The sequence below is a fragment of the Schistocerca piceifrons genome, chromosome 3 (assembly GCF_021461385.2).
Source record: "Schistocerca piceifrons isolate TAMUIC-IGC-003096 chromosome 3, iqSchPice1.1, whole genome shotgun sequence".
NCBI classification, from domain to species: domain Eukaryota; kingdom Metazoa; phylum Arthropoda; class Insecta; order Orthoptera; family Acrididae; genus Schistocerca; species Schistocerca piceifrons.
In genome coordinates this window covers 115386486-115399445 of record NC_060140.1, presented here as the reverse complement: position 1 = coordinate 115399445, position 12960 = coordinate 115386486, and the positions used below count along the sequence as shown (strand labels likewise).

The following is a 12960-nucleotide window of genomic DNA, read 5'->3' as shown; positions in this document are numbered from 1 at the left end:
ATGGCCTTCGTGGAGTCGTTACGTTATTCTGGATTTGGTGTTATTAATGGTGCAGGATAACCGTATATCCTTCCTGTCACCAAAGATAAAGGGCAGTTCTGACATTCTAACCAACCGAGCGGCCTAAGGCGCTGCAGTCACGGACTGTGCGGCTGGTCCCGGCGGAGGTCCGAGTCCTCCCTCGGGTATGGGTGTGTCCTTAGGACAATTTAGGTTAAGTAGAGTGTAAGCTTAGGGACTGATGACCATAGCAGTTAAGTCCCATAAGATTTAACAAACATTTGAACATTTTTGACATTCTAACATTCCTGTCTTGCAGGGGACATGCTGTGTCAATATAGACTTGAAGCAATTCTGTTGGCAACCACAGGAGAGACACAACGTAAAAATGGTCTGAAGCACACTCCTACATTACTGAAACGCTGTCCGGAACCCGGTACCAGTTGCAGCAGAGGGGAAAACTAGGAAATAATCTGATTTCGACGTATTATGAGCCTACGCAAAATCTGTACCTACATTTCAGAAAAAAATAAACTTACTGAGGGAGTTACAGCTGTGGTCGAACATGTTCCGAAATTAAACAATACAGGCATCGTGTTCTTGCAGAAGACGAACTCAGCTTTACTTCATTTTCCAAAAGCACGGGAATAGAGCTTGAAACTACATTAGGACGTTTTAATATGAATTTCACCATTTCGATCAACGCTCAGCAATTATATCATCCTCATGATAAAATCTACGATCTTCAAAGAGTTCTTAACTAGAAAAATTTTTATTCTTATATCTACACTGTTCCACATTCACTGAAAACATAATATCCCGAAAAAGAAAAAATTGGAACGATTGAGGAAATCCTGATTGGTAGCAGTAAAAACCATTACGAAAAATGTCTAATTAGAATCCCACAAAGTGCGGAAACAGAATTTTTAAAAAATCACAGTATTTCTCATCCCACTTGGCAATGATACATGTGTGATTTAATAGAATCGCAATCATCGCCAGGAATGCGCGAGGTCTTTGCAATACATATAAAGTCTACTCTTCCATGCATCAGACAGATCAGAAGTACATACTGAACGACACATAATAAAACAGACACTGAATCGGAAGTTGTATCACACACAGGAAGTGAAGACGTGATAAACATATAAACATAGCAATATGTACTTGGTTGGTACAACATTTCGTTGCACGTAACAGTATCTGAAGATGTGACAGTAGTTGTTCTTTCGCTGCATCAGGTGTGACTGACTGACTGGCTCGAAGTTTTACAGAGCCCTCGCACCTGATGCTGTTGACTATGACGTTTCAAATCAAGTCCCCACCTCCAATGATATCTTAAGTTCGGAAACACATTGTAACATAACTAATTAATACATTAAATTAATTATTACCACTATCACGACAACACATTTTTACCAGACATAACCATACACATAGAAGAACTGTCACATATATGTAAGACACACTGCCATCTCTTGTTCTTCCATTAAATACACTTTTAACTTTAATTTAAAATATATCCACAAAATTGTATATATACATTTGTACTTTTTCACATATATTTTGTTGTTCTCTATTTTATCCGTTTGTAAAATTTTCAACAAACGCACTAGTAATAAAACGGAATTAGTATCACATAACATGTGAAATCCCACAATGTACGACCTGCTATGTAACAACAGGCATCAGGTCTTTACTTGAGAAATAAATAAAAAATAAAAATATGGTCTGGGCACACTAGGCTGATTTCGGGGGCGCGTAATTTTCCCACGACAGCCAGTGTTTTCCAGCACTCGTTGGAAAGAAGTTTCGTAAAGCCGCCGTGGAAGTGAGCATTACCTTAGAGCTAAAACGTCGAGATTCTGCTCCTGATTCTGAGTGGCTCACAGGACTGAATGTTAAATAATTTCGTGGAGCGGTTTGAAGATCGCGAAATCGAGGAATCGGGCGGAAGTCCTCGTGGGGTTGAGGCGGCAAATGGTCGTGGAGCCATGACATACGAAAAGACTTCCAAAACTAAATTAAGAATTCAGCCCAAGGCTGAGGCGATTGCGTAACAAGAGTGGAGGATTATCAGAAGAGAGTACATGTTCCGGGTTTCATGTTGCGGTATGGATGAGATGTGCCTGACAAAGTGGAAGCGAAATGACGCAGGAACTGGAAACATACTCCACAGCTGAAGTACGCATGTAACTTTATGGGTATAATATCGCTAGATTCAGTGAAACTTTCTAGTTCGACAGAGAACATCTGTAGAAACCCTATTAAGTTCTCTAGACAGCATATATATATATATATATTACAGATTTTACAGCTTATCGAAAAGTATCTTCAATTTAGGGCTACAACTGAATTTGCAACCACAAAATTATGAAGATAAATTATTGGAGCCAGTTGGAGGCGGTGGAGGAATTTTTAGTGGTGAACATATTCCAGTCCAGTGGTCGGTTATCAGGCTCTTTCTGTTAGTGGTTGGATTACTTACTGCATTAATTATTTACTTTGGAACAGTGTGAAAGAAGAAAGGAGGAAAGAAAGGAAGGAAGGAAGATTAGGGTTTACGCGTAAAGTAGTTGCAATGGACGGGGCATCCAAATCAAGTGTGAAGCTACGTTTCTACAGTCCAAAGTTGAACCACAGGAAACTGCAGAGGTCGTTAGCGTGCATTCGACGTATCGTGGACACCTTACAGAAGATGTTTACAAATCTCTAGATATAGCTACGAATTTTCGGAGTAATTTTAAAGAAAGTTACTAGCAACGGAGCAGCAGAAGTGCAAGAATTTTGTGTTTGCAAGTGTACATTGCTAGGTAGTGCAGAAGATCTCTGAAGAGAGAATGAGCGCTTTCTGTTCAGATACGCCCCTGCTGAGTAATTTCCGAGACAGTCACTCTGCGATAGCTGCGAGTCAGCTCTTAGTAGGGCTGTTGCTAAACCATCGATACCTAAAAGGCAATATCGACTGCCGATATTGTTATTTTATATTATATTTTTTCACAATTGTCAGAATATATTTGTTGTTGTTTTGAAATTGTAGTAGGAAGTAATTTTACTTTGAAACTTCCTGGCAGATTAAAACTGTGTGCCCGACCGAGACTCGAACTCGGGACCTTCGCCTTTCGCCGGCAAGTGCTCTACCAACTGAGCTACCGAAGCACGACTCACGCCCGGCCTCACAGCTTTACTTCTGCCAGTACCTCGTCTCCTACCTTCCAAACTTTATAGAAGCTCTCCTGCGAATCTTGCAGAACTAGCACTCCTGAAAGAAAGGATATTGTGGAGACATGGCTTAGCCACAGCCTGGGGGATGTTTCCAATTTTACTTTGACTGTGTGAAAGAGTCGTTTTGCTTTTTGAGCTTTCATCACATCCAATCTGTCTCTTTCAGTGTGTGAAATATGTGTGACACTAAAGAATAACTCCGGTTGCATGGGGGAGGGGGGGGGGGGGAGAGGTATGAATGGAGTAACAAGATTTCCGATTGGAAGTAACAGCACATCAGCTTCGTTAAGAAACAATTTTTAACGCAACTAGTGTGCACATCGGCATTCTTCAAAAACATTTGCTGAAAATGATGAAAACAAAAATCTAAATGACAAGATCAGTCTATGCGGTGGGCGGAGACGTGTGTGGGGGAAATGCTGCCGTAATGGGCGCTCGGCGCTACCAGCAGAAATTGAAACGTTTAAGTTCCCCACGCAAGTTTGACACTACAACTGCTAAGGTGCTGGCGTTTTGCACAACTTGAAAAACAGGGAAATCGACATGAAGTGTTCCGGACAGATCCGATATGTGACGAAACCAAACGATGGACCGATCGGACCTTTCACTGTGCTACTAACATGCAGTTAGCATTGTTAGCAAAGTAGTTATCGCCAAGCATGGACGTGCATCTTTTTCCTTTCAATTCTTGCTCTAAGGGGGATAGGTAGGTGGCGGTCGGCGATTAATTTACAGAATATATATTATTAGATCAATACTTAAATATACAGGTCTAAAATCGGCAGTATACTTACCATACGCAGCGGATATATAGGCCTGTACTCCTATTTCGATGTATCGGATTCCCGATATTTCTGCCGGCCTGTGTGGCCAAGAGGTTCTAGGCGCTTCAGTCTGGAACCGGGCGACCGCTACGTTCGCAGGTTTGAATCCTGCCTCGGGCATGGATGTGTGTGATGGCCTTAGGTTAGTTAGGTGTAAGTAGTTCTGAGTTCTAGGGGACTGATGACTACAGATGTTAAGTCGCAAAGTGCTTAGAGCCATTTGAACCATATTTGAACCCTACATTTCTAAAAATATCGACAGCCCCAGCTCCCAGATTGCCTGGACGTGGTCGCCTGTGATCGATGACGATTGCCTTCCTTCCCAATCACCACCACCCGCCTTGGTCGAATTATTGGTAGCATTTCACTGCTGCCTGACCTAACATTGTATTCGATCCATGTAACGCCAGATTTTCACAGTGAATCGGTGTGCTACGTAGACGTTTTATCCGGAACACTTGTCCTACTTTGGAGTACGTTTCCAGTTGCTGCGTCATCTCACTTCCACTTTGTAATGCACACGTCGTCCATACCGCAGCAGGAAACCTGGGACAGGCACTGTCTTCTGACAACGGGCCACTCTTGTTGGGCAGTCGTTTTAGCTTGCTACAGTATTCTAACTTGGTTTTGAAGTTCTTTCGTAAACAAAGCCTCCACGCTCTAATATAAAATGCCTCGTCCTACCTGTCACTTTCTACCTCAACCCCACGAGGGCTTCCGCCCGACTCAACGATTTCGCAATCCCCAAACCGCTCCACGAAGTTATTTAACATTTACGCCTCAGACTACTCAGAATCAGGAGCAGAACGTATACAAGTTAGTCGGAAGGTACTGTTCACTTCCACACTGGAGTACTGAGAAGTCTCGCGGGTCAAAGCGAGGTTGGCGTCCCTTCGTTGAAGACACCGGACACTACGACAGTGCTGAAAATTAGGCCGGGTACGCCAATGAGCGTTTCCGAGTAAATACGACAACTAGTGTACGTCGCGTCAGCCCTCTCGCGCGCCGCACATCGCCAAGAGCGCGTGGAGTCTGTCCGCAGTGTCGTTTCATTCGACGCCACGGAAGTTCCCGAAGAGCAGACGAAAGGAGCGCTCGACCGGGTTTCGAAGTGGCCGATCTCGCCTCGAGCGCCGTTGCACTCACACGCAGGGGAGACATCGCGACCACGCGGGACCAGCAGGGAAAGTTTAGCTCTGTCGACAAACAAGGAAGAGAAGGCGACGCGTCGATGGCGGCTGCAGTGGAGACGAGAGACGCTGGTCCTCAGGCCTGCAATCAATAGGCGCCGGGAAGAAAGCCCGCTAACTGGCCAGCGCGGCAGCGACCGCTGTCCGCGCCTGGCTTTCTCCCAGCAGAATGCGGGACGCGCGTGCCGCCTGCACAAGTAAAAAACGCCGGCGGCTCTTCTAGCTGCGCGCAGGCGCGTCTCCACACCGGCGCTCTGCACTCTGCCCACCTGGATGCCATGTTGCCGAAATAGCTACCTCTGTGTGCTGATCCGATACGTACTTGTACAACCAACGGCCACAGTGGTAGACACACTGGATTCCCATTCGGGACGAAAGAGGTGCAAGTTCCCGTACGGCGACCCAGATTCGCGGATTCCTACATTGTTTTTCTATGCCCAGCCAATGTTCTTCACCTCGATGAGATACGTCAAAGAGAGAGAGAAGGGGGGAGGGAGAGGGGGAGAGAGAGAGAGAGAGAGAGAGAGAGAGAGAGAGAGAGAGAGAGAGAGAGAGAGACGATACAATCAGTCACTGCAGTCAATATTTGAAGGGCTTACACGGTTGTAGCCTCTCCCCGATGTTATTTAATCTGTATATTGAGCAAGCAGTAAAGGAAACAAAACAAAAATTCGGAGTAGGTATTAAAATCCATGGAGAAGAAATAAAAACTTTGACGTTCGCCGATGACACTTTAATCCTATCAGGGACAACAAACGACTTGGAAGAGCAGTTGAACGGAATGGATAGTGTCTTGAAAGGAGGGTATAAGATAAACATCAACAAAAGCAAAACGAGGATAATGGAATGTGGTCGAATTAAGTCGGGTGACCCTCAGGGAATTAGATTAGGAAATGAGACACTTAAAGTAGTAAAGGAGTTTTGCTATTTGGGGAGCAAAATAATTGATGATGGTCGAAGAAGGGAGAATACAAAATGTAGACTGGCAATGGCAAGGAAAGCGTTTCTGAAGAAGAGAAATTTGTTAACATTGAGTATAGATTTGTCAGGAAGTCGTTTCTGAAAGTATTTGTATGGAGTGTAGCCATGTATGGAAGTGAAACATGGACGATAAATAGTTTGGACAAGAAGAGAATAGAAGCTTTCGAAATGTGGTGCTACACAAGAATGCTGAAGATTAGATGGGTAGATCACATAACTAATGAGGAGGTGTTGAATGGAATTGGGGAGAAGAGGAGTTTGTGGGACAACTTGACAAGAAGAAGGGACCGGTTGGTAGGACATGTTCTGAGGCATAAAGGGATCACAAATTTAGCATTGGAGGACAGCGTGGAGGGTAAAAATCGTAGAGGGAGACCAAGAGATGAATATACTAAGCAGATTCAGAAGGATGTGGGTTGCAGTAAGCATTGGGAGATGAAGAAGCTTGCACAGGATAGAGTAGCATGGAGAGCTGCATCAAACCAGTCTCAGGACTGAAGACCACAACAACGACGACGACGAGTTTACATTCACATATTTACCATCAGCTAGCAGCGTTGTTCAGCGGTTGCGCCAAAGATCCTCATTAACAGTTACTAGGCGGCCGATTCGCGTTTCAAAATGAAGTGATATCTCTGATTGGCGCAGCACATGTACACCGAATTAATTCCTCCGAAAGTCGCAGGGCTCACTTGACACAGCACGATGTTTTGTCAGTTGAAGATCATTCTCTTTAATATTAATATGGAATAAACTATTATTATTACTACTGTCCAGAGAGAATCCAATACACGGTTCGCTTCTCGTGATACTCTGTTCGAAATCGTAGGACACTATAACTTTTTACTCAACTCGGTAATTATTAACACAGTTCTTTGATATGATTCACTACTGCGAATGGTCACACTTATGCCCGATAATAGATGTACGAACAGGATCTGTAATCGAAAGTCAAGTTGCGACGTGATGTTTGAGTAGTAACTTCGGCAACAACTGAAGTTCTTCAATTGGAATTAATGATATAGATCTTTTACCTACTGAGATGTTCGCTGGAGTTACCACTATTCAGTTCTGTCAGTTTTCGTATTCTTGACAATAAATTAAAAGTTCTGAAATCTACTTTTAATTAGCCCAGCTTCCAACGAGGTTAACTATTTCACACTGTGATGCATGAACTTAAAGAGACATGAATATTCAGAACTCTTTCGCTAACAGCTCGGACAGTAATATGTCCTACGCCAAAGACCCCCACACACCAAAGACCCCCACACACCATGGATGTTAACTACGTGCGTTGAGTTTATATAGTGCTTGTGAAACAAAAGGAACATTCATTACTAATTCTTTGAATGAAGCCCTTTGCTACTTTCCATATAATACACTACTCCGTTGGCTCTTATTCTTTTATTTAATTTTCTCTACTTTGCACTGGGAATTCGTTATTTTATATAAAATATGGGAATTTTTCATGGCCTGCGAGTTGGAGAAGGAAATTAATGTAAAAGTGGGGAAGTAACTGATGTGTCATGGGCTCCACAGAAAGTTCAACAGATTCAATCTCCGCCCAAGTGTCACTCTAGGAAAGTTTCACGAACTCACATCAAACGCCGGGATGGATCCACTATAAAGGAAACGACTCAATTCCTCCTCCATCCTTCCTAATCTGACTTTCGACTATACCGTTCTCGTCACCGACGGGATTACTTCCCTTAAATTAATTGATGGGTGAGTAGAAACCGATAGATGCTACAGAGTATTTCGAAGTGTTTACATCAGGTTTCTCGGCACTATCTTCTCTGTGGATGAAGAGAGAAACTAAGAATAAATTTTAATATACGCATGAAAGCTAAAAGCTTGCCTTCGCATCAGGTGTAAGTTGCCGCTAAAAGTGGTTGCCGGTAGGGATCTTGTTATACGGTCGTTTTCACTGCCCAAGGTCCGTCAAGTCGAGCTGGCGATAAGACAGCAACTGAAGGCTTCCTGCGTGTCCGTAATCAATAGTTCGGAGCTGGCACCTACGTGTAACATTATTTGTTAGCAATGAGATGCCTCGACGATAGATTGGCAGCAGCGTAGCCCGACCACACTTTGGTGCGGGGGTTGGGAGGGGAGGGGTTGTGGGAAGACGGGTGGTAGCACGCTGTGTCTGTGCCTCCCCTTCCAACGAGTTTGGATGATACGCGACATCGCAGTGTGACACCAGCAGACGCAGTAAATCTAGACATGCAAAAATATGGACGATTCTGATTATGGTCTTTATGTTTCCTGTGTGTGCACGGATGGCACATTAAACATGTCACAATGCGTGTTTTTAAGTAACAGCCGTTTTGAAACAAAAATGAAACTAGCATACTTTTCTTAGCAATTTTATTTTTACACTAAACCCTGTACTTTTCTACACGATTCCCATCAATATTCGGCGTGTTTACGGTTGCGACTATTTGGAATACGTCCTCCGTTTCAGAATCTCGCCGAATGTGAAATATGCGCAGTGATTCGTTTTCGTAGTGCTAAAGGCGTGAAAGCGGTTGAAACTCATCGGCAAATCGGCTGAAGTGTATGGAGAAGACACTGTAAACAATGGAACGGTATGGAAATGGGTGAGAGCTTTCAACTGACGATTTGCTGCAGAAAAGTTGATGAAAGAGACCTTTACAATTCCGACGTTATCCGACGAGTTTGCTCGACTGTCAGGAAGAGTGCTTTATGCAAATGTTGACTAAAAATCGGGCGAAAAATTTCTACGAGGATGGTATTCAAAAGCTGGTTGTACTACACGATAGGGGCCTTAACACTGGTGGTTCAAAAATGGTTCAAATGGCTCTGAGCACTATGGGACTTAACATCTTAGGTCATCAGTCCCCTAGAACTTAGAACTACTTAAACCTAACTAACCTAAGGACATCACACACATCCATGCCCGAGGCAGGATTCGAACCCGCGACCGTAGCAGTCCCGCGGTTTCGGACTGCAGCGCCTAGAACCGCACGGCCACCGCGGCCGGCTAATACTGGTGGTGATTATGTAGAAATGAAGATATAAATACAGGTTTTCAAGTAAAAACAGAACTGCTAAGGAAGTTCCAATTGTTTCATTTCAAAAAGGTTCTTAGATAAAAACACACCTCGTACGCGAAAAGTACACTGGAGCAGTCACAGGGACTGGTACACCTGCCTAATATCGTATAGTGTCCCCGCTAGCACGAAGAAGTGCTGCAACACGATGTGGCATGGAATAATGTCTGAAGTAGTGCTGAAGGGAATTGACACCATGAATCCTGCAGGACTGTCCATAAATCCGTAAGAGTACGCGGGGGGTGGAGATGTCTTCTGAACAACACGTTGCGAGGCATCCCATATATGCTCAATAAAGATTATTTATGGGGAGTTTGGTGGCCCGAGAAAGTGTTTAAATTCACAAGAGAGTTCCTGAACACACACTGTAACAATTCTGGACGTGTGGGGTGTCGCATTGTCCTGCTGGAAGTGGTCAAGTGCGTCGGAATGCACAACAGACATGAATGGATGCAGGTGATCAGACAGGATGTTTATCTAGAAATATCAGGGGTCCCACTTCACTTCACTCCAACTACACAGACGCCCCACACCATTACAAAGCCTCCACCAGCTTGAACACGCAACGTTCATGGATTCCTGAGGTTGTCTCCATACCCGTATACGTCCATCCGCTCGATACAATCTGAAACGAGACTTGTCCGCCCAGGCAACATGTTTCCAGTCATCGACAGTAAAATGTCGTTGACGGGCACGGGCGAGGCGTAAAGCTTTGTTTCGTGGAGTCATCAAGGGTACACAAGTGGGCCTTCGGCTCCAAACGTCCATATCGATGATGTTTTGTTGTATAGTACGCATGCTGACACTTTATGATGGCTCAGCATTGAAAACTGCAACAATTTGCGGAAAGGTTTCACTTCTGTACGCTGAACGATTATCGTCAGTCGTCCTTAGTTCCGTTCTTGCAGGATCTTTCTCCGGCCGCAGCGATCTCAGAGATTTGATTTTTGTCTGATTTCTGATATTCACGGTACACTCGTGAAATGATCTTACAGGAAAATCCCCATTTCATCGCTACCTCGGAGATGCTGTGTCCCATCTCTCGCGCGCCGGCCGAAGTGGCCGTGCGGTTAAAGGCGCTGCAGTCTGGAACCGCAAGACCGCTACGGTCGCAGGTTCGAATCCTGCCTCGGGCATGGATGTGTGTGATGTCCTTAGGTTAGTTAGGTTTAACTAGTTCTAAGTTCTAGGGGACTAATGACCTCAGCAGTTGAGTCCCATAGTGCTCAGAGCCATTTGATCCATCTCTCGCGCGCCGATTGTAACACCACGTTCAAGCTCACTTAAACCTTGATAACCTGCCATTGTAGCATCAGTAACCGATCTAACAACTGCGCCAGACACTTGTTTTATACGGGCATTGCCAACCGCAGCGCCGTATACTGCATGTTCACATACCTCTGTATTTCAATACGCATGCCTATACCAGTTTCTTCAGCGCTTCAGTGTATAGCGCTAAATATAATTGTAAAAAGTTCCCCAAGGTTTGTTGTGCGTGTATGTAAAAGTTATCCCCTTCGCGGAATCCGAAAGTGCTTGTGAAAATTAAAACAAACAAATAACCATTTCTAATCCTATGCGTAATTGAAATTTCAACAGGTTTTTATCTTTATTTATTTTCTTTCTTGTGAAATACGATAAATGTATTTGAAACACCATATGCAACGCTCGCATGACTGCGTTCGCATAATTTTTTTCACACTTCGTGGAGCCTTATTCTTTACTGTATTTTTAATTGCTCTCATTCTTAAGTATGTAAGTATATCGTTACTCTTTCATGAATTACTTCCAGATTACTTTTAATTAAACTGAACTCATTCTTGCGCACTTATCTTTTGTACAGCCATGCGTTGTATGTGTGCGAGCCATGTGCAGATTTGTTTAATTTGTGTGAAATTGCGTGCCAGCGTCCTTGCTAAAACACAAACGACTGAAACACAACCTCCTGCTCACGCACAGTGGTGTGTGTGTGTGTGTGTGTGTGTGTGTGTGTGTCGCAGACGGCCAGTTCCGCGTCAGCAGCTCGAGTTGCCACCAATGGCCGTGAAACCGTATATGTGTGAACGGCTTCGCCGACGGACGCCAATTACGCCTGCGTTCCACTTACTGTTCGACGAAGCGCAGCCGCGGGTGGCGTCGCGTGTGAGAACCTCCTCCCCCTCCCCCCCCCTCCCCCTCCTCCCACCGAGCCACCCACTACCAGGCAGCTGCATCCAGGGTTCCACAGCAGGTGCTGCCTAGCTTCCGCATTGATCAAGATCAAGCGGTGAGCTGCCTACAAGATTTCCAGATCATTCTGCATAACGCCCTTCCAAATTAACATCAACGTAACAGTAAAGAATAAAAGTGTGACACAAAACATTTACATTTCATTACTTATTTAACCTTTTATACACGACGCACAGAAGGAATTTGTTCATTCCGCAGTCGAGAGTTCGCCGGTTTGGAAGTTCTACATCTACATGGACACTCTGCAAATCACATTTAAGTGCCTAGCAGAGGGTTCATCGAACCACCTTCACAATTCTCTATTATTACAATCTCGTATAGCGCGCGGGAAGAATGAACACCTATATATTTCCGTACGAACTCTGATTTCTCTAATTTTATCGAGGCGATCGTTCCTCCATATATAGGTCAGTGTCAATAAAATATTTTCGCATTCGGAGGAGAAAGTTGGTGATTGGAGTTTCGTGAGAAGATTCTGACGCAACGAAAAACGCATTTCTTTTAACAAGTTCCAGCCCAAATCCTGTATCATTTCTGTGACACACTCTCCCATATTTCGCGATAATAAAAAACGTGCTGCCAATCTTTGAACTTTTTTGATGTACCCAGTCAGTCCTATCTGGTAAGGACCCCACACGGCGCAACAGTATTCTAAAAGAGGACGGACAAGCGTAGTGTAGGTAGTCTCCTTAGTAAGTCTGTTACATTTTCTAAGTGTCCTGCCAATAAAATGCAGTCTTTGGTTAGCCTTCCCTGCAACATTTTCTATGTGTTCTTTCCAATTTAAATTTTTCGTAATTGTAATACATAGGTATTTAGTTGAATTTACGGCATTTAGATTAGACTAATTTATCGTGTAACCGCAGTTTAACGCGTTCCTTTCAGCACTCATGTGGATGACCTCACACTTTTCGTTATTTAAGGTCAACTGCCACTTTTTGCACCATTCCGATATTTCTTCTAAATCGTTTTGCAGTTTGCCTTGATCCTCTCATGACTTTATTAGTCGATAAACGACAGCGTCATCTGCAAACAACCGAAGACGGCTGCTCAGATTGTCTCCAAAATCGTTAATATGGATAAGGAACAGTAGAGGGCCTATAAAACTACCTTGGGGAACGCCGGAAATCACTTGTGTTTTACTCGATGACTTTCCGTCAATTACAACGAACTGTGACCCCTCTGACAGGAAACCACAGATCCAGTCACATAACTGAGACGATATTCCATAAGCAAGCAGTTTCACTACGAGCCGCTTGTGTGGTACAGCGCCAAAAGCCTTCCGAAAATCCAGAAATACGGAATCGATCTGAAATCCCTTGTGAATAGCACTCAGCACTTCATGTGAATAAAGAGATAGTTGAGTTTCACGAGAATTTCTTGGTAGATTTAAACTGTGTGCCGGATTTGGGACCGTTGCCTATTCCGGCCACATAC

General features: G+C 44.0%; 1 protein-coding gene across 1 annotated transcript in view; it reads right to left on the bottom strand.

Annotated features, from left to right (window-relative positions):
- LOC124789473 (lysophosphatidylcholine acyltransferase) overlaps positions 1-12960 on the bottom strand; it is a 642390-nt gene that overhangs the window by 430803 nt on the left and 198627 nt on the right. The window lies entirely within an intron of this gene.